Source organism: Choloepus didactylus, chromosome 23 (genome assembly GCF_015220235.1).
Source record: "Choloepus didactylus isolate mChoDid1 chromosome 23, mChoDid1.pri, whole genome shotgun sequence".
NCBI lineage: Eukaryota > Metazoa > Chordata > Mammalia > Pilosa > Megalonychidae > Choloepus > Choloepus didactylus.
Window position 1 is genome coordinate 20,835,865 of NC_051329.1, and position 19,470 is coordinate 20,855,334.

The 19,470-nt window shown below is 43.9% G+C and overlaps 1 protein-coding gene across 4 annotated transcripts in view; it reads right to left on the bottom strand.

The window, feature by feature from the left end:
- ACACB (acetyl-CoA carboxylase beta) overlaps positions 1-19,470 on the bottom strand; it is a 166,513-nt gene that overhangs the window by 139,605 nt on the left and 7,438 nt on the right. Inside the window, exon 1 of one of the 4 annotated variants that reach the window (XM_037816973.1) lies at positions 8,359-8,417. The exons of the other annotated variants lie outside the window; for them this stretch is intronic. The gene's annotated coding sequence lies outside the window, so the exon portion shown is untranslated. Of the gene's footprint in view, positions 1-8,358; positions 8,418-19,470 lie in introns of those variants that run through there. 4 annotated transcript variants of the gene reach the window in all.

The following is a 19,470-nucleotide window of genomic DNA, read 5'->3' on the forward strand; positions in this document are numbered from 1 at the left end:
GAGAGATCACTCTGGTGGGCACTCTTACGCACGCTTTAGACAACCTTTTTTAGGTTCTAAAGAATTGGGGTAGCTGGTGGTGGATACCTGAAACTATTAAACTACAACCCAGAACCCATGAATCTCGAAGACAGTTGTATAAAAATGTAGCTTATGAGGGGTGACAGTGGGATTGGGAATGCCATAAGGACCAAACTCCACTTTGTCTAGTTTATGGATGGATGTGTAGAAAAGTAGGGGAAGCAAACAAACAGACAAAGGTACCCAGTGTTCTTTTTTACTTCAATTGCTCTTTTTCACTCTAATTATTATTCTTGTTATTTTTGTGTGTGTGCTAATGAAGGTGTCAGGGATTGATTTAGGTGATGAATGTACAACTATGTAATGGTACTGTAAACAATCGAAAGTACAATTTGTTTTGTATGACTGCGTGGTATGTGAATATATCTCAATAAAATGATGATAAAAAAAAAAAAAAAAAAAAAAAAAACCACTTCAAAAGGTAGGAATTTAAGGAAACTTCCTCAATATGATAAAGGGCATATACGAAAAACCCACAGACAGCATAGTACTCAATAGTGAGTGGCTGAAAGCCTTTCCTCTAAGATCAGGAATGAGACAAGGATGCCTGCTGTCACCACTGTTATTCAACATTGTGCTAGAAGTTCTAGCCAGAGCAATTCGCCAAGACAAAGAAATAAAAGGTAGCCAAAACGAAATAAAGTTTCAATGGCTGAGAGATTTCAGGAGTCAAGAGGTCACTCTAGTGGACATTCTTATGCACTATATAGATAACACCTCTTAGGTTTTAATGTATTGGAATAGCTAGAAGTAAATACCTGAAACTACCAAACTCCAACCCAGTAGCCTGGACTCCTGAAGACGATTGTATAACAATGTGAATTACAAGGGGTGACAGTGTGATTGTGAAAACCTTGTGGATCACACTCCCCTTGTCTAGTGTGTGGATGGATAAGTGGAAGAATGGGGTAAAAAACTAAATGAAAAATGGGGTGGGATGGGGGGGATGATTTGGGTGTTCTTTTTTACTTTTATTTTTTATTCTTATTCTGATTCTTTCTGATGTAAGGAAAATGTTCAAAAATGGATTGGAGTGATGAATGCATAAATATATGATGTTACTGTGAACAGTTGATTGTACACCATGGATGATTATATGGTATATGAATATATTTCAATAAAACTGAATTTAATTAAAAAAAAAGTATCCAAATTGGAAAAGAAGAAGTAAAACTGTCATTTGCAGATGATATGACCTTATATTTGGAAGATCCTGAGAAACTGATGACAAAGCTACTTGAGCTAATAAATTCAGCAGAATGGTGGGATACAAAATTAATGCACTTAAGTCAGTAATGTTCCTATACACTAGTGTCCTAGTTTGCTAATGCTGCGGAATGCAAAACACCAGAGATGGATTGGCTTTTATAAAAAGGGGGTTTATTTGGCTATACAGTTACAGTCTTAAGGCCATAAAGTGTCCAAGGTAACACATCAATAATTGCGTACCTTCACTGGAGGATGGCAAATAGCGTCCGGAAAACCTCTGTTAGCTGGGAAGGCACATGGCTGGCGTCTGCTCCAAAGTTCTGGTTTCAAAATGGCTTCTCCCAGGACATTCCTCTCTAGCAAGCTTGCTCCTCTTCAAATAACATCACTCACAGCTGCACTGCGTTTTCTCTCCTTGAGCCAGCTCATTTATATGGCTCCACTGGTCAAGGCCCACCCCGAATGGGTGGGGCCATGCCTCCATGGAAATATCCCATCAGTTATCATCTACAGTTGGGTGGGGCGCATCTCCATGCAAACAACCTAATTCAAACATTCCAACTTAATCCCCACTATTCTCTCTGCCCCACAAGACTGCATCAAAGAATATGGCTTTTTCTGGGGGACATAATACATTCAAACCGGCACAACTAGTAATGACATAACTGAAGTGGCATTAAAACAAAATTCCATTCACCATAGCAACTAAAAAATCAAGTACCTAGGAATAAACTTAACCAAGACATAAAAGACCTCTCTGCAAAAAATTACAAAACTTTACTAAAAGAAATTTTTAAAAATAGGACCTAAATAGGTGGAAAGATATTCCGTGCTCATAGATAGAAAGGCTAAACATCATTAGGCTGTCAATTCTATCCAAACTGATCTACAGATTCAACGCAATTCCAATCCAAATTCCAACAACCTACTTTGCAGACTTTGAAAAGCTAGCTATCAAATTTATTTGGAAGGGAAAGGGACCTTGACTTGCCAAAAACATCATAAAAAAGAAAAACAAAATGAGAGGACTTACAATTCCAGGCTTTGAAGCCTACTATAAAGCTACAGTGGTCAAAACAGCATGGTATTGGCACAAAATAGATATATTGATCAATAGAATTGAATTCAGAGTTCAGAAACAGACCTCCAGATATATGGTTAACTGATTTTTGATAAGGAACCCAAATCCACTGAACTGGGACAGAACAGTCCCTTCAACAATTGGGGCTGGGAGAACTGGTTATCCATAACCAAAAGAATGAAAGAGGACCCCTACCTCACACCCTATACAAAAATTAACTCAAAGTGGATCAAAGACCTCAATATAAGAGACAGCACAATAAAACTCTCAGAAGATAATATAGGGAAACATCTTCAGGACCTGGTAATAAGAGGTAGCTTCTTAGACTTTATAACCAAAGCACAAGCAACAAAAGAAAAAGTATATAAATGGGAACTCCTCAAAATCAAAAGCTTCTGTGCCTCAAAAGACTTTTCCAAAAAGGTGAAGAGGCAGGCAATTCAATGGGAGAGGATATTTGGAAACCATATATCTGATAAGAGATTGATATCCTGCATATATCCAGAAATCCTACAACTCAACAATAGTGCAAACAGCCCTATTATAAAATGGGCCAAAGATATGAAAAGGTATTTTTCCAAAGAGGAAATATAAATGGCTTAAAAACACATGAAAAAATGTTCATCTTCACTAGCGATTAAGGAAATGCAAATGAAGACCACAATCAGATACCATCTCACTCCAATAAGAATGGCTCCATTAAACAAACAGGAAACAATTAACACTGGAGAGGATGTGGAGAAATTGGAACTCTTATTCATTGCTGATGGGAATGTATAATGGTACAGCTACTCTGGAAGGCAGCTTGGTGGTTCTGCAGAAAACTAGATATTGAATTACCTTATGATCTGGCAATTTCCCTTCTTGGTATACACCCAGAACGTTTGAAAGCAATGACACGAACAGACATTTGTGCAATGGTGTTCATAACAGCATTGTTCACAATTGTCAAGAAATGGAAACAATCCAAGTGTCCCTCAGCAGATGAGTGGATAAACAAAATATGGTACATACATATGAAGGAATACTATGCAGCAGTAAGAAGGAACAAGGTCCTGAAACATGGCAACGTGGATGAACCTTTAAGAAATAACACTGAGTGTAATAAGTCAGACACAAAAGGATAGTCACAGTATGTTACCACTCCAATGAACTCCCTGAAAAATGTAAAATCGGTGTCTTATAATGTAGAATATTGGGGGCCTAGTGATACACAGAAGCTAGTGGAGGGGGAATGATAATCTAATATGTTCAAATATGTTAATGAGGGTGAATTCAAAGGTATGGGAATGGACAGGGGTGATGATTGTTTGTTAATGGGATTATCAGAGCTGAATTGAAGGCGAATAGGATTGAAAGGGGTTGTTTAAAGGCATATATTCCATGGATCAGCACTACAAATATAGCTAGGTATTTGCATTGTATACTTCTAAGGTATGACACTAGTACAGAGAGTTGAAAACAGAAGTGTATATAGGAAAAACCTACCTATTGCATACTAGGGACTATAATTAGTGGGAATACCTTACTAGTAACACACAAATACTAGGGACAAATAATTAAGGGCTGAAAAGAGCTATGAGGTGTTTTGGGTCATGAGAATTGTTTAAAATGGAGAATGATGAGGATTGTACAACTAAGCGATGATAATGTGAGATATGGATGGATTGTTGTGGACGTAACATACGCTATGTGAACTTGGGGACCCCTACTCTATAAGTCAAGCCCTCGATCTTGAGGCTTGCACTTGTGAAACTTATGGTTGTAAAGGGGAGGCTAAGCCCACCTATAATTATGCATAGGAGACACCTCCAGAGAACCTCTTTTGTTGCTCAAATGTGGGCTTTTTCTCTCTAAGCCTAACTCTGCAAATAAATTCATCACCCTCCCTCCGAAGTGGGACAGAACCCCCCCAGGTGAATGAGTCTCCCTGGCAACATGGGACATGGATTCCAGGAATGAACCTGACCCTGTCATTGAGGGGTTGAAAATGCTTTTTTGACTAAAGGGGGGAATAGAAAGGCAACAAAATAAGGTTTCAGTGGCTAAGAGAATTCAAATAGAGTTGAGAGGCTGTCATGGAAGTTACTCCTATGCAAGCTTCAGCTAGATATGCCAAATGACCACAGTGTAATAAGCTCAAGTCAATAGTAGTCCCCAAAACTCTAAAGAATACCTGGATCCCTATCTACAAAAGTTTCACTCACTAAGTTTATTCTCTAGGAACTTAAATCCTCCACAGAACTCCTATGCCAACTAAGTTCCAAAATCCAGAGGCAAAAGCCTCTTCAAGAACATCAACCAGATGTGTCCCCTTTTCCCATAATGTCGACACCCCTTTTCAACATGAGCAAGTTAGGGTGGTCACTGTCCAGACATCCCTGAAGATCAGGAAAGAGGAACTGTAACCCATCACATTCTTTGAAATTTTCTCTATAGCTACTTGTTAAATTGCAATCTGAAAGTCATAACCTTTTTGTAACATGTAATATTTCACAATAAGAAATAACTGAAACTATAGTACTATAACTCATAACATTTTTGGAAATTTCCTATATAACTACTTGTTAAATCGTACTTCGAAAGTTATTATCTTTTTGCATATATGTTATATGTCACAATAAGGAAATAACTGAAACTGTGGAACTGTAACCCATAACATTCTTTGAAATTTGCTCTCTAACTACTTGTTAAATTGCACTCGGAAAGTTATCACGTCTTTGTATATATGTTATATTCCACAATAAAAGATATGATTAAAAAAGGAACAAGAAGGGACCTGAACATGTTGAAATTTCTGAACCAATTTTGCCATAATTATATGGTGGAAACATTAAAAAAGCAGGACCACAAAGCTCAAGTTTGTCAGTTTGATATAAAAAAAGACTATTTTTCAATTTCAATACAATATTCTTAAGGGGAGTGGAACATTCCTCAATAATTCCCAAAACTAATGATTTAAGTACTTCCTGTACACTTTCGGCAACACAATTTGCCAAACTGTTGGCAAGGGTAGTTTCTAGGGTCAGGGTTTTTTTTGTCTCCAAAGATCATCGAATTTGTCTTTAAAGAAGAGTCAGTGCCCTTGGCTGAACATAGCCTTTTCCACTGCATTTCACAGAGGACAGCATTTAACAGAGTAGGGGGCTCCTGTTCACCACAGTCTCCACCACTCCCTATCGCTTACCCCCACCCGTTGCACTCATTTAGGTTACCAGCCGGTCCCCAGAAGTTACAGGATTTGTGGCCGCTGCTGTGGAGGGTGAAGCGTGTGACTTCTCTCCCAGTCAGCTCTTGAGGAACTCCACCCTGTCAACCTGCTATAAAGCAAGAACTATGGCTCACCTCACATGATAGATAAGGAACCCGAGGCTCAGAGAGGTGAGTCACTTGCCACAGGCACACAACACATAAGTGGAACACTCAAACTCAGGTCTTTCTGAGTCCCAAGGGTTTCTTAACCATTGCACTGTCGGTATTCAGAGCCAGAGAATCCTCTGTGGTGGGGGTCGTCGTGTACACTGTAGGATGTGGAGCTGCCTCCCTGGCCTCCACCCACCGGATGTCAGTGACATTCCCAGCTGTGACAACCAAAAATGTCTCCAGTCATTGTCCAATGTCCCCTGGGGGGTAAAACCACCCCGGTTGAAACCCCTGCTCTTAATGCGTATGTCTACTCACCCCTCCTGCCTCCAGATGGTGAGTTGCAAGCTTCTGGAAGTCAGGGTCTATTTCTTACTCATCATTTGCACAGTTAGTCCTTAAAAAAAAACTTTAAAAGTGTGAGCTATATAATTGTGCCTGAGAGTCTCCCCAAGTGCCTCTTTTTTACTCAGATGTGGCCTCTCTCTATAGCTAAGCCAATTCGGCAGGTGATCTCACTGCCCTCCCCACTACGTGGGACCTGACTCCCAGGGGTGTGAATCTCCCTGGCAAAGCAGGATATGACTCCTGGGGATGAATCTGGACCTGACATCGTGGGATTGAGAACATCTTCTTGATGAAAAGGGGGATGGGAAATAAAACGAAATAAAACTTCAGTGGCTGAGAGATTCCAAATACAGTTGAGAGGTCACTCTGGTGGACATTCTTATGCACTAAATAGATAACACTTTTTTTTAAAATTCAGTTTTATTGAGATATATTCACATACCATACAATCATCCACGGTGTACAATCTACTGTAGATAACACTTTTTAGGTTTTAATGTATTGTAATAGCTAGAAGTAAATACCTGAAACTACCAAACTCCAACCCAGTAGCCTTGACTCTTGAAGATGATTGTATAACAATGTAGATTACAAGGGGTGACAGTGTGATTGTGAAAACCTTGTGGATCGCACTCCCTTTGTCTAGTGTATGGATGGATGAGTAGAAAAAATAGGGACAAAAACTAAATGAAAAATAGGGTGGGATGGGGGGATGATTTCGGTGTCCTTTTTTATTTATTTATTTTTATTCTGATTCTGATTCTTTCTGGTGTAAGGAAAATGATTGGGGTGATGAATGCATGACTATACATGATGGTACTGTGAACAGCTGATTGTACACCATGGATGATTGTATGGTATGTGAATATATCTCAATAAAACTGAATTAAAAAAAAAAAAAAAGTGTGAGTGAACAGGGTCAGAGTCCCAGAATAGCTGGCTCACTCATGCCCTCTGGGAAAAAAATAGAAAACCAGCGACTGGCAGAGGGCATTTCCAAAAGTATTGCCAAAGCTGTCCCAGCTTCCCTAGGGCCTCCAATCAGTTACATCTTGTACCGGCTCTTCTAGACCTTCTAGAACTGAACCCCTGTTACAGGCTACGCCCCCCTCACCCTCTCTAGTGGCCACACTTGGCCAAGCGCTTTCACAATTCAGCTCCCGTGTGCAGCCAACCCCAGCATGGTGAGCCAGTGGGGAGACCGTACCACGTGGAAACAAGCTGTTCCCTTGTCTGTGTCCCTCAGCAGACTGGGAGGCCCCTGGGGATGTGAGCCAGACCTGAAGGCCAGCCCATGAGAACTTTCCCTGAGTACATTGGGACAAATGGGGAAACTGTTTGAAAAGGCTGCTAAGAAACTCTCTGAGCCTCAGTTTCCTCATCTATAAAATGGGAACGCTAATTGCTGCTCCATTTACCTGCCTCACAGTTGCACTTCAAATAATATACCTACATATAAGGCAGTTACACACGCAGAAACCGCCACGTATGCAGGGTGCTTTCAAGGTTACAAGACTCCTCACCACCCCTACCCCCTCCAAATCCTCAGAATAACTCTATGGATATTATTACTGTGATAGTCATTATTTATTTCCATTTTACAGTTCGGCCAACGGCAGCTCAGAGAGGCCCAGGACCTTCCACTCTCTCAAATCCAAGCCCACTGCCCACACCTTTCCCTCTGCCCCATCACCCCTACTGGATGCAAATACAGTCCATAAGGCAGTGGGTATTACCACGAGTACCAGCCTATAACCAGACACCTAATGGTGTGCCTTTAAGACGGAGCAACAGGGCAAAGGTGAAAAATAATGCCAGATGCCTGCTGGGGTCTAGACTGAGCACAGCTCATGTGGTTTGATTCCTGAGCAGCAAAGGCCAGGGGGAGGCCTTCCAGTGGACCTCTCGGTGCACCATGCCAGCCAGGCTGTCGCCCTTCACCGCAACAACCCCGCTGACCTGAAAACGGACCAAAGGCTATTTTTATTTCTTGCGACTGTGAACCCAAGCAACAGCTGCCAGGTGCCAGAGCTGTTGCATAGTGAAGGAAGAAACGCTCAGCTCCAACAGGTGCTGGTGGCAACCAATCGAGGGTGGTGGGGGGCATGGGGGAGCTGGGTGGGGAGGAGGTCACACGTTTGTTTTCTTGCCACGACCCCACCCCATACCTGTCCGGGTCTTTGAGGGAGAATGTCAACATTCAATCGGCAATCTCCTTCCACACTTGGGATATTCTTCCTACCAAGATGAACTCCTGAGCAGTTGCTGCCACTTACCGTAACTGGGGACCAGGTCACAGGCTCCAGGCTCCTGCAGGTCTGACAGGCACCCAGAGAGTGACTAAGGGAACCTGGCTGGCAGAGTGTCACCTTTCAGCAAGAGGCTGGTGTCAAGCATCAGGCCATGGGGAGGGGTTTGGATCAGCCAGTGGCAGACGGATGAATTTTCCCCAAAGTCTGATCCGCAGCACGCCCTTATCTGGCCCCTGCAAATTTAAGTCATTCACAAAGCCCATGGGGCCATCTCCTTTGGGCTTGACACATCCCTGTACTTCGCTGCTCACGCCATCGCCCTCTTGCCCAGCTCTGCATCTCTGGGGTGTGTATTAAACATTCTCACAACCACATCCCCCTGGAGTTGGGAGAATGGAAGGAAGGCAGACCTGCCTAGGAAGGGGGTGAGGAACAAGTCTCCGTATCACTCAGATTTGGCCAAGCTGGGCACGGCGGAAAGAAAAGCAGAAGTATTGAAGACAAAGAGTGGGTGGCTATATACCCCGCCGTGGCCAGGCAGTGGCGCAAGGGCCTTTTGCAAATTCAGAGCAAGCCAGGTGTGGCTGCCAGGGTATTAAAACGTGACTGGTGGACACTCACCCTGCAGCCCAGCCCGGGAGATTCGGGGTGTCGCAGGTTGGGGCACATTTCTCAGAAAGCTGCCTGCTCCACCCTACAGCCCAGGCTAGGAGAAACGGAGAATGTCAGGTCCGGTGTTCTTGTCCTACAGACAAGCAAGTGGAGGCCTGGAGCCCACGTGGGAAGTTAGCAGCACAGAGGCATTATTTACAGCCAAGTCAACCATCCCTGGGCATGTTGTTCGGTCCCCTGGACACCGCCCTGGGTTTCATATTGCAGCACTGCCACTCGCTAGCTGGGGAAGCCTTGGGCAAGTTAAATGCCCTCTCTGAGCTTCAGGTTTCTCACGTGCCGAGTGAGGATGAGGGCAATAAGGATTCCACAGAGATGACCCAGGCAGCTGCCCACGTGGGAGCTGCTGCCACCGGCCGGCTCCTACACTGAGAGCTGCAGGCGGGATGTCATCTTGGACAAATCACATCCTGTCTCTGAACCTCATGTTCCTCATCTAGAAAAGGAAGGGGAAAAAAACCCAACCTCAGCCTCTGTCTCTCTCTCTAAGCCCACGCAGCAGGTGAACTCACTGCCCTCCCCTCTACGTGGGACGTGACTCCCAGGGGTGGAAATCTCCCTGGCAACATGGATGTGACTCCCGGGGATGAGCCTGGACCTGGCATCGTGGGATTGAGAACATCTTCTTGACCAAAAGAGGGGAGAGAAATGAAACAAAATAAAGTTACAGTGGCTGAGAGATTTCAAATGGAGTCAAGAGGACATTCTGGAGGTTACTCTTATGCCTTATATAAATATCCCTTTTTAGGTTTTAGTGTATTAGAATAGCTAGAAGGAAATATATGAAACTGTTGAACCGCAACCCTTTAGCCTTGATTCTTGAAGACGATTGTATAATTATGTAGCCTACACGGAGTGACTGTGTGATTGTGAAAACCTTGTGGCTCACACTCCTTTTATCCAGTGTATGGACAGATGGGTAGAACAAAAATTAAATGAATAATAGAGGGATGGGGTGGGGACGGGATGTTTTGGGTGTTCTTTACTTGTATTTTTATTCTTATTTAAAATTTTTTTTGGAATAATGAAAATGTTCAAAAATTGATTTTGGTGATGAATGCACAACTATACAATGGTACTGTGAACATCTGATGGTATATGGTGGATGACTGTAGGATATGTGAATATATCTCAATAAAACTGAAGTAGAAAAAAAGAAAACCCAACCTCACTCACTGCTCACCTCATAGTATGATTGCAAGGATCAACTGAGAGTCATTTACTCACTCAACACTAAATGAGCACAAACCTTCCTTCCCCTTCGAGGTACACCAAAACAGAAAGGAAGAGGCAGAGGGCCTGGCGTGTTCTTTCCCCTATGACCCTCTTCCTGCGCAGATAAACAGAAGTGGACTCACATTTGGCTAATGACCAGTCTGCCACGGGCCAGGCAGGAGGATCAGACCCTGAGGATCTGCCAGGCAGAAGGGACAGGCAGATCCCCACCTCAGGGACAGTCCCAAGACTTGCTCCCATTTCCTCAGACTTCCTGGCCACAAGTCGCTTGGGGAGTAGAGGGTGCGGGAGGGTTACACTGCAAGGACAGGTGCTTTTCTGAAGGGGAGATGGCTTGGGGTCTTCAGCAGCTGAATTAACTTCTTATCCCTTCCCTGATCCAATGGGGACACTTCCAAGGAGTTTGCCTGTGTGTGTGTGTGTGTGTGTGTGTGTGTGTGTGTGTGAACATGGGAGAGGGGGTGGGAGGATAATTCTCAGGATATTTGGAGAGAGGGAGGATTTTTTTTTTAAATGCCAACACAAGGGTTGAAAAAAGAAAGGAAAGAGATGTTAGGGAGTGTTTTAAGGAATAGGAAGTGATTCCTAAAATGTCATGGAGTATTTTCTGGTGTCATTAGTATTTATTGAGCATTGAGTCAAGGACGGCCACGCTGCCGAGTGCTTTACAGTTACTGATCTTATTAACTTCTCCCACATCTCTCTGCAAGACGTATCACTCACTACCTTTTTTTAAAGGAGGAGAAACTGAGGCTCAGAAGGGTTCGGACACTCCTCAAGCACACACTTGTAGGACCCAGGAGGTTTCGCTCCGTAGCCCTTGCTCCTAATCCTTTGCCCTCTCAGTCAATGAGCAGAAATTCCTTCTATAAACCCTGCTGAAGGTCCCAAGTCAGGAGACCCAAGAAGCAATTGTTGCAAAACCACAATGAAATATCATTTCACACCCACTAGGACGGCTGTTATTTAAAAACACCGAAGATAGCAAGTGTTGACAAGGATGTGGAACGTTTGTGCATCGTTGGTGGGAATGGAAAATTGGTGCAGTCACTATGGAAAGCTCCTCAGAAAGTTAAGTATAGAATTACCATACGACCCCACAATCCCACTTCCAGGTATATACCCCAAAGAATTGAAAGCAGGGGCAGATATTTGCACACCGATGTTTTAGCAGCATTATTCACAATAGCCAAAAGGTGGAAACAACCCAAGTATCCATCAGTGGGTGAACAGATAAACAAAAGGTGGCATATTCATATAATATGTAAAAAGGAATGAAGTTCTGAGACATGCTACAACATGGATGAACCTTGACAACATCATGTCGAGTGAAAAAAGCCAAGACACAAAAGGACAGCTACTGTATGACTCCACTTATATGAAATATCTAGAATAAGAAACTTCACAGAGACAGAGAGTAGACTAGAGGTTACCAGAGATGAGACGGGAGGAGAGGGCATGGGCTGTTACTGCATAGTGTGCTTAGGGTGATGGAAAAGTTTTGGTAATGGATGGTGATTGATGATAGCACAACCTGGTGAATGTAATTAAACTACTGATTCGTATATTTGAAAGTGATTAAATGGGAAATTTTATGTTGTATATATATAACCATAATAAAAATAAAGAAAAAACAAAAAACAAAAAACAAAAAACCTAGCTCTTACAACAAGAAGAGTAAACCCTAATGTAAACTAGGGACTTTAGTTAATAATATAATTCTAATAATATTGGTTCATCAATTGTAACAATTGTACAACACTAATGCAAAATGATAGTAACGGAAAACTGTGCGGCAGAGGTGGGTATGTGGAAACTCTGTACTTTCTGCATAATTTTTCCATAAATCTACAACTGCTTTAAAAAATAAAGTCTTTAAAAAAAAAAAAAAAAGAAGTGACTATTGGATATACTGCTTGATTTCTTAGAACTGTGGGCTTGTTTTCAATCTGTGCACCTATGCCTAAGGAACTAAATGCAACAAAGAACTGTGAAAATGGAAAGACTAATGACTATACTAATCATCTTGATTTGCTTGAGCTTCTGCTTTATCCAGGGAACTATGAAGAAAAGGAGGCTAGCTGAGTTGACATATCAGTGATCCTTTGCGATGGCAACAGAGACCTCTGCCCCTGAGAAAAACAAGTCCAAGTTGGTGACGGAGAGTCTCCTGACATTCATCAGATGGCCCAGATTTTGCCCAAACAGTGCTCCTGGGGCTTACTGATTAACCAACCGTTCGCCCAAAGACATTCCGCGCTGCTTTCTTCTCTCTCCTCCCTCCTCTCCCAGAGGGGCCATATAAACCATCCTCAAACTGCAACTCTCTGAGCAGGCCTCCATTCTGCAACTGCTCCACATGCATATTGCTTTTCCTCAATAAAACCTCATTCTTGCCTTTATAGCAAGTCCCCTGGTTATTTCTTTCATCAACAGAAATAAGCAACAAAACTCTAAGACCTTTGGGGGAACACAAGAGATTCTGTCCCAATTTTTTAAAAAGCCTTTTGAATCAAGGCCTAACCACTAGAATCCTGGAATCAGGAAAAGCCACAGCTGAAAGGCAGTTCAGACTCCTTCCAGGGATGGAGATGGGAGAAGGGGACATCTGCTCTAGGCCTCTGAAGGCTGAACAGGAGTTCACTAGATTGCCAAGGTGGTGGGACATCCCAAGAAGACCTTGCTCCTGGCAGTAAACCAGACAGTGCATCCGTAACCCTAATGGCTAAAGATGGAAACGCTGGCTCAAGTTACTAAACTAGGGCAGCAATTAGCAAATTAGTGCTCTTGAGAAGATAACCGTTTGTTTCCTTTAAGATTTCTGCATCCGAAGATGTGTGACAACTTTCAGGTGACAATGGAGAGCAGCATGCCCTCCTTACAAACTCTAAGACCTGAGACACCACACACCCTTGTGTAATCCAAGGACCTGGCCTTTCTCTGCAACCATGACTGAGGGCGCCAGTGTGATGTCACCTTCCCTTGCCCCAGATAAACAAATGATCGAGGAGAGCAAAAGAATCACAAGGAGAAACTCTGTTCTCCGTTACACCCGACTACAAACGCCAGGTGAGGTGCTCGATAATAATTTGCACCAACAACGGCTTCCATTATAACAAGCGTCTTGCATTCAGGATCTTGTTTAATCCTCACGGCGGCCCTAAAAATATTATTATCCCATTTCATAGAGGAACACCCAGAACCCAGAGAGGTAGAGTGACTTGTCCAAAGCCACACAGCTTGGAAGTAAACTGCATTCCACCATGTCTGCCTGACTCCAAAGCTCATATCTGTAACAGGTGGAGGTGAAAAGGCTGTTGATGCCATGGATTAATTGACTGGCTACCTTCTTCGATTGGTGGGTCCAGAAACCTGGAAAAGACAAGACCAAGCCCAACTGATCTGTATCAGGTATCTAAGTCTTTACAAAATCCCAGCAAATACTGCCAGAGTAAACATAAAATAACCACATCTCTAGGCTTTTGTGCTAAATCCCAAACCACTTTATCCTAGAGCAGAGCCTTAGGGGCCACTGATTTTGGAACAACTCCAGGGAGAAAAAGACATTTGAGAAAATGTTGTGAATTTAAGCTTCTCCCCCCATCAGGAAAAGGCTCAGATTATCAAGTTTCCCAGCAGAAGCCAGCAGTCAAGAGTCCTCTGGGAGGACTGAACAAACTGCCCAACAAACTGCAGCTGTTCGGTTAACATCTCTTGATCCAAACCGAACTTTTGATATGGCTGATCCCCCAGCCCAGGCAAAACTGGCCAGAATTGTTCCAGACCCATCCAGTCCCTTGCCTTGGAGGAACATAAGAGGAATAAGTTGCCCACTACAGATGGAAAACTTGCTCTGCTGTTTCAAAGGCTTTGGAGTCCATCTTTTCTGTTTAGTGCCTCTCTTGAATCATCCCTGTAGAAACTGCTGAAGTCGACTGTCTGACTCTCTTTCAAGGTCCTGGGCCGAGGCCACCTTCACAGATGGAATTCTATCCTGCTTCCCCTCTCTTTCTGTTGTGCAGTGAAGTTGCCTTCTTCCCCCATTCGCTTGTGCATCAACAGATATTTCCCGAGCACCTGCCAGGCACGGTGCTGCTTGCTGGTTGCTGCAGCTGCGGAGCACATGGGACAGGAGTGGCCCTGTCTTCACGGAATTTGCAATCTCACTGGGAAGCAAATAAAATCACAGACCGGGAAAGTCGCCAGGAAGCAGAAGCACGTGGTGAGCCACACAAAGAGCCCGTGACCGGGGACACTGATTTGGTCAGAAAGGTTAGGCAAGGCTTTCCGAAAGCTGAGACGGGAAGGAGAGTGACTTAGCTAGGCTAACGGGCTGGGGCAGGAAGGTGGAAGAAAAGAAGTCCTGGAAGAGGGAAGAGAATGCACAGAAGCCCAGAAGTAGCAAGGAGCCCAGCACTCTCCAGGAACCCGAGCAAGGCGAGTCTGCCTGGCGCTGAGAAAAGGATAGGGAGAGGGGTGGGGTACCAGACAGGCCTGGCTAGGTTGTGAGATGCATTAAGGAATTCATATGTTTTTCTTAGAGAAACTGAGAGCTGTGGCACAAGAGCTGAGGACCCAGAGTCTGCAGTCTAACTGCCCACACGAGAATTGGCTCCTCCACCTACAGGCAGTGTGACCCTGGGCAAATGAGTTACCATGAGCCTCAGTTTCCCCATCTGTAAAATAGGAATAATAACAGTGCCGACCTCACCAGCCAGCTGGGGAGATCGAATGAGCTAATGAGGGTAGGCTACTTAGCCTGGCATAAATTAAGCACGCAACCAGTAGTAGCTGCCATGTTGACTGAGTTCTTCTTCTCAAGTAGGTTGTTATTCAGGGCAGAGGCTGTCCGGTGCTTGGGAGACGCAGGATTTTAGGCAATGCTTTTCCCTGACGCCAAGCTGTTACACAATGGGCACCTCATCCACCGACTCCCCCGGCCCTGCTGGCTGAGGGCCTCCACCCAGGCCAGCCCTGGGGCACTTCTGTGGAAGCATCTAGGCTGAAAGGCAGGGGAGAAACTCTAGGGAGGTGGCGGGGTCTCAAGAAGACCTGAGGCTGCTCATATGTACACGGGGATCGGTCTGTCCATCCCAGGTGGGTCCCCAAAGCAGAGGCCCAGCTGCCTTTTCCCCACTTTGAGCCATACCCTCACCCTCTGGGGAGAACTGGTCTCTGTCAACACCATCCCAGCGCTTTCCACCAGCTTGGGAAATACGGATTCAATATTGGGGGGAATTGATTGAACCCCGGAGGTGATTTGCTTTCCTAAAAATAAGCAACCTCTCTTCCATCTGGCCCCTTTCCTCCTCTTCCTTCCAGAAACAAAAGCAAAATAAGCTCTAGGCACAGAATCAAAGGATCTGGGTTCAAGTTTTGGCATCATCACCGGCCAACAAACTCTTCAACGTGGTTTATGTTATTCGAAGCTTTGAACTTCAGTTTTCCATGTTTTAATAACGCCAACCTCACAGGTCTCCTGGAAGGACTAAATCTTGAGCACATGTACTTAGAAGAGCTTGGAGTCTGCGCAGCTAGAGGGCAGGAATAGCAGTTTTGCAGGTCACTTCATCTTGCTGAAGTGCAACGACAAGGCACTTTAAGGGGCAGGAGGAGGGGGCTGGAGGATGGCCTGGCACTCAGGACCCCAGCCGGAATCCCAGTTTACAATATGACGAAGTGTAAACAGGCCAGCTCCGCTGACTGATGAAGTTACATGCCGAAAACTAGGCTAAGCCATTTCTGAATTTGAAACCAAGAATCCCGCGGGCAACACAGAGTATGTATTGATCAGAGCAAGGAGTCTGGGGGTGCAGGATTCAAATTCTGTTTCTGCTTTTTACATTTTGTGTGACCATGAAAAGTTTCTTTGTCTCTCTGAGCCTTGGTTTCCTCATGCATCCAATGAAGATAAGAATGTTTTCCTCAGAGAGTTCTGGTGAGGCTTGAATGAAATCATATAAAACAAATAATGACTGAAAGCATTACAACATTTACAGTGCTCTCCACGATATGTCAGGCATTATGCTAAATGCTTTACCTAAGATCATGTGCAAGCCACTATCATCTCTCACTTGGATCTTTGCACAAACCACAAACTTCCTAACCCATCTCCCTGATTCTGGTCTTGTCCCTCCAATCCATTATCCAACACAGCAGCCAAAGGGATCTTGTAAAAATCTCATGAATACCCCTTGTGCCCTGCTCATGGTTTTGAAGGACATTTTCCGCTAAAAGGAACCAGGATTCCTTTGAGAAATAGCTGGATCTAGGGCTGGGGCAGAATAACATAAACCACGTTGAAGAGTTTCTTGGCCGATGGTGATGCCAAAACTTGAATCTAGATCCTTTGATTCTGTGCCACTATTTTGCTTTTGTATCAAGTATATGATGAGCTCTTGAGATATATTGTTCTGCCTACAAGTAAAGAACCTGAAGGGGCTTGCCCTGCTAAAGAAAGGATAAAATAATGACTGGAACAGATTGTAACACCTTAATCTTGAGGTTTTATTACTCAAAACAAAAACCATCATCACATCATGAACCCCTTTGGAGATTGCTAGCCCACTGTTCATAGCTCAGAAAACTGACTTACCAAAAAAAAAAACAAATCTTTCACGGTATTTCAAGGTAACTAAGCGGTTGATGAAAATAGTACTTTATAGACTAATCACAGCTAATAAATGCAAAGGCAAGAAAATCACCATTTGCAACTAGTAATGAAATAATGATTCAGGCTCCAATCAATGGCCTGTGAAACCATTTGGTGAAAGGTCGATGGGGAATTTAACAAGAGAGGGTCAGGATGATCTACCCAAACTCACCGATAAGTCAACATCACTAAAATTGGTACAACCCAACATTGTGTTCTTGATGTGAAGCCATAGAAAGCCCTCAGCAATACCATTTGAGGTTATCTTGCCAAAGATTTGCACCTTAATTGATTCATGCCTCTAGACTTAAGTACTTATTTACAGGGACAGAGGACCAAGTTAAAAGGACACTTGGAAGATATAATCAGCCAAATCCAGGATGTGGAAAATTCTATGGGATAAATGGCCAAATTTCTTCAACAAGAAGCATCTTAATAAAGGGGGTAGGGGGGTATGACAGAGGGGAAGAGACTTGAGAGGACCTTTCTTGGGTCCTGATTTGAACAAAACAACTGGCGGGAACATAAAATGGGGCAGCCACTGTGGAAGACAGTTTGGCGGTTCCTCAAGAAGCTAAGTATAGAATTGCCATATGACCCAGCAAACCTGCTTCTATGTAGACACCCAGAAGAATTGAAAGCAGAGACTTGACCAGATACTTGTACACCAATGTTCATAGTGCTATTATTCACAATTGCCAAAAGATGGAACCAACTCAAGTGTCAATAACTGATGAATGGATAAACAAAATGTGGTCGAAACATATCATGGAATATTATTCAGCCATAAAAAGGAATGAAATTCTGATAAATGTGACAACATGAATGAACCAAGAAGACATCATGTTGAGTGAAATAAGCCAGACACAGAAGGACAAATATTGTATCATCTCACTGATATGAAATATTTAGAATAAGCAAACTCAAAGAGTCAAAATCTAGAATATAGGTTACCAGGGGACAGGGTGGGGTTAGGGAATAGGGAGTGAAGGCTTAAAAAGTACAGTTTCTATTTGGGTTGACTGTAACATTTTGATCATGGATGGTGGTGATGGCAGAACAACACTGTGAATGTAATTAACAGCACTGAATTATATATGTGAATGTGGTTAAAAGGGGAAATTTTAGGTAGCATATATATATATTACTAGAACAAAAATTTTTTAAAAATCAGAACTGTACAACACAGTGAACCCTATTGTAAACGACGCACTCTAGTTAATACACAATTATAAAACTTTCTTCCATGAATTGTAACAAATCTACCACACTAATGCAAAGTGTTAATAATAGGATGGTATATGGGAATCCTGAGTTTTATGCATGATTGTTCTGTAACCCCACAACTTCTCCAATTAAAAAAAAAAAATACATAAAACCTAAATAACATGCAAGGCATCTACCTGAGGATTAAAACCTAAATACAAATAGCAAATGTTTGTTAGTGCTTACTTCGTGCCAGGTTCGGTACTCAGCATTTTAGAATCATTGTTTTGTTCAACCCTGAGAGATCAGTAACATGAGCAGCCTAATTTTGCCGAAGACAAAACTCAGGGTCCAAGAAGCTCATCAACTTGCCCCGAGTTGCCCCAGTCACAAGCGGCTGAACTGAACTCAAACTTCTCAGCGGCTTCTCTCTGCGTTCCTTTCCACTGTCCCTGCAGCCCTGGCGATCTGGCCCCTGCCCAGTCTCCAGCCACACTGGCCCTGCGCAGTCCCTCTGCACACACTGCCCCACCATCCGGAATGTTCTTCCCCTCTCTGGCCCCTTCACCCCCGTAGCCTGGTTATCTCTTGCTCCTTTTTCAATCTTTTCTGACACACTGTGAGTCTTACTCTTTAACACATGGGTCCCTTTTCTTCAGGTCACTTATCCCCTGTTGACACGACACTGTATTTTCCCCGATATACTTGTTCCTCTCCCCGACTGGAATGGAAGCTTCCAGAAGGCCAGGACCAGCGCAGCCTTGCTGTGGCTCCCCAGCGCAGTGCCGAGCACACAGAGGGGCCAGTAGACACTTGGGCACATCGGTGCCTGCATCCAGTCCAGGTGTGTCTGAGAGCCAAGCCCACCCCTGGAGGGCCCACCTGCCCCACTTAGTCTCCAGGAGTAGGGGTGTCCAGGTGAGGCACCAGACAACCACCTGCCCAGGCATATGACCCCCGATCCTGCCACTGCAGCCTTGCTTCCTCTCCTGGGCAACAGCTTCTACTCTGTGCTCTCGGCTCCCTGTCCTCCTGGCAGCCATCACAGTTTGGGTTACATGTGAGGGGATTAAGACAGGTATACCTGTCCCCCCAGTAGAATGTAAGTTCTGTGAGGGAAGGACTGTATCTTACGGCTCAGCCTGATTCACTGGGCACACGGCTCTACCCAGAGGGTGCTTGGTAAATACCCCAAGAACTAACGAGACTCCTTTTGTGGGCCATCCCTGCTGGGCTCAGCGGCAAGGGGGCCCAGCAGCTGCCCTGGCTTTTCAAATCATAAGAATGCACCAAGGGTCTACCCAGATTTATATTCAACTCCTGATTGTTATCTCCTCCTTCAAATGCAAACAGGCATCTAAAAAGCACCT